Genomic DNA, 3,501 nt, shown 5'->3' on the forward strand with positions numbered 1-3,501 from the left:
TTTTTTCCCAGAATTTTTACTTTATAATGTCTACTTAAACAATATCATTAAGAAGATAAAGAAGCTTGCCTTTCTTTTATATTAAGCAATGGCTGTTAGATTTAATTTGATAATGTTTTATTTCCCTTTAATTTATACTTTGTGTTACCTCCTGTTTCATAATGAATGAAAATAGCTGTCAATTTAAATTAATAACATAAAAGTTTTCTTCTTTTTTAACTTTTATTTTAAGTTCGGGGTACACTTGTAAGTTTGTTACATAGGTAAACTTGTGTCACGGGGATTCGTTGTACAGATTATTTTATCACCCAATGATTAACTGTAGTACCCATTTGTTATTTTCCCTGACCCTCTCCCTCCTCCCATCCTCCACCCTCTAATAGGCCCCAGTGTCTGTTGTTTCCCTCTATGTGTCCATGAGTTCTCGTCATTTAGCTCTCACTTATAAGTGAGAAGATGTGGTATTTGGTTTTCTGTTCCTGTATTAGTTTGCTAAGGATAATGGCCTCCATCTCCATCCATGTTTCTGCTGAGGACATGATCTTGTTCTTTTTTATGACTACATAGTATTATTCCGTGGTGTGTATGTACCACATTTTCTTTGTCCAGTCTACAATTGATGGGCATTTAGGTTGACTCTATGTCTTCACTCTTGTGAATGGCGCTACAGTGAACATACACGTGTATGTGTCCTTATGATAGAACAATTTATATTTATAATTATGTTTCTTTGGGTATATCACAGTAATGGGATTGCAGGTTCATATGGTAGTTCTGATTTTAAGTCTCTAAGGAATCGCCACATTGTTTTCCAAAATGGTTGGACTAATTTACACTCCCACCAACAGTATGTAAGTATTCACTTTCCTCCACAATCTCACCAGCACCTGTTATTTTTTGACTTTTTAATAATGGCCATTCTGACTGGTGTGAGATGGTATCTCATTGTGGCTTTGATTTGCATTTATCTAATGATCAGTGATCAGTGATGTTGAGCTTTTCTTCTTATGGTTGTTGGCTGCGTGTATGTTTTCTTTTGAAAAGTGTTCATGTCATTTGCCTACTTTCTAATGTGGTTGTATGGTTGTTTTCTTGTAAATTTTTTTAAGTTCCCAATACATGCTGGATATTAGACCTTCATCAGATACATAGCTTGCAAAAAATTTTCTTCCATTCTGTAGGTTGTCTGTTGATCGTATCTTTTGCTGTGTGGAAGCTCTGTAGTTGAATTAGATCCCATTTGTCAATATTTTCTTTTGTAGCAATTGCTTTTGGCATCTTCATCATGAAATATTTACCTATTTCTATGGTCCAGAATAGTATTTCCTAGGTTCTCTTCCAGTGTTTTTACAGTTTTGGGTTTTACATTTAGGTCTTTAATCCATCTTGAGTTGATTTTTGTATATGGTGTAAGAACAGTGTCAAGTTTTAATCTTCTGCATATGGCTAGCCAGTTACCCTAGCACCATTTATTGAACAGGGACCCTGTTCTCCATTGCTTGTTTGTGTTCACTTTGTTAAATATCAGATAGCTGTAGGTGTGCAGCCTTATTTCTGGGCTCTCTGTTTTGCTCCATATGTCTACATTTCTGTGTCTGTTTTTGTACAAGTACCATGCTGTTTTGGTTACTATAGCCCTGCAGTTGGCTAGCATGGTGCCTCCAGTTTTGTACTTTTTGCTTAGGGTTACCTTGCTCTTTTTAGATTCCATATGAACTTTAAATTTTTTTCTATTTCTGTGAAGAATCTCATTGACAGTTTGATAGGAATAACATTGAATCCATAAATTGCTTTGGGCAGTTTTGTCATTTTAACAATATTGATTCTTCCTATCCATAGGCATATTTTTCCATTTGTTTGTGTCATCTCTGATTTCTTTGAGCAGTGTTTTATAGGTCTCCTAGTAGAAATCTTTCATTTTCTTGGTTAGCTGTATTCTTAGGTATTTTATTTATTTTTTTGTGGCAATTGTGAATGGAATTGCATTTTTGATTTGGCTCTCTACCTGACTGTTGTTGGTGTATAGGAATGCTGGTAATTTTTGTACGTTGATTTTGTATCCCGAGACTTTGCTGAGTTGTCTGTCTATCAGCTTTAAGAGCTTTTGAGACGAGACTATGGGGTTTACTAAATATAGGATCATGTCTGCAAACAGGTATAGTTTGACTTCCTTTCTTGATATTTGGATGCCCTTTATTTATTTATGTTGCCTGATTGCTCTGGCCGGGACTTCCAATGCTATGTTGAATAGGACTGGTGAGAGGGGGCACCCTGTCTTGTGCCAATTTTCAAGGGGAATGTTTGGAGATGTTGCCCATTCAGTATGTTGGCTATGGGTTTGTCGTAGATGGCTCTTAATATCTGAGATATGTTCTTTTAAAACATAGTTAATTGAAAGTTTATAACATGAAGGGGTGTTGAATTTTATTGAAAACCTTTTCTGCACCTACTGAGATAATCATAATATGGTTTTTGTCTTTAGTCTTGTTTATGTAATGAATCACATTTATTGATTTTCATGTAATGAACAAAACTTTCATTCCAGAGATAAAGCATATTTAATAGTGGTAGGTAAACCTTTTGATGTGCTGCTGAATTTGGTTTGCCAGTATTTTGTTGTGGATTTTTGCATCAATGTTCATCAAAGATATTGGCCAGAAGTTTCCTTTTTGTGTGTGTGTGTCTCTGCCAGGTTTTGGTATTAAGATGATAGTAGCCTCATAGAACCAGTTACTCCTGAATTGTTTCAGTAGAAATGATAACAGCTCTTCTTTGTATATCTGATACAATTTGGCTGTGTATCTCTCTGGTCCTGGGCTTTGTTGTTGTTGTTAGGCTATTTATTACTGATTCAATTTTGGTGCTTATTATTGGTCAGTTCAGGGATTCACTTTCTTCCTAGTTCAGTCTTGGGAAAGCGTATGTGTCTGCAAGTTTATCCATTTTTTTCCCAGAGTTTCTAGTTTGTGTGCACAGAGGTGTTCATAATATTATCTGATGGTTATGTATATTTCTGCAGGGTCAGTGGTAATATTCCCTTTGTTGTTTCTAATTGTGTTTATTTCAGTCTTCTCTCTTTTCTTCCTTATTAGTCTAGCTATCCGTCTATTTATTTTAGTAATTAAAAAAAAACAATTCCTGGATTTGTCAATCTTTTGAATGATCTTTTTTGTCTTAATTTCTTTCCGTTCAGCTGTGCTTTTGGCTATTTCTTATCTCCTGCTAGCTTTGGGGTTGGTTTCCCCCTTGGTTTTCTACATCTTTTAGTTCTGATGTTAGGTTGTTGGTTTGAAATCTTTCTCACTTTCTGATGTGGGCCTTTAGTGCTATACATTTCTCTCTTAACATTGCCTTCCCTGTGTCCCAGAGATTCTGTTATGTTGTATATTTTTTCTCATTGTTTTAAAGAACTTATGGATTTCTGCTTTAATTTCATTATTTACCCAAAAGTCTCTCAGGCACAGGTTATTTGGTTTCTCTGTAATTGCATAGTTTTGAGTG

The sequence above is a fragment of the Pan paniscus genome, chromosome 3 (assembly GCF_029289425.2).
Source record: "Pan paniscus chromosome 3, NHGRI_mPanPan1-v2.0_pri, whole genome shotgun sequence".
NCBI classification, from domain to species: domain Eukaryota; kingdom Metazoa; phylum Chordata; class Mammalia; order Primates; family Hominidae; genus Pan; species Pan paniscus.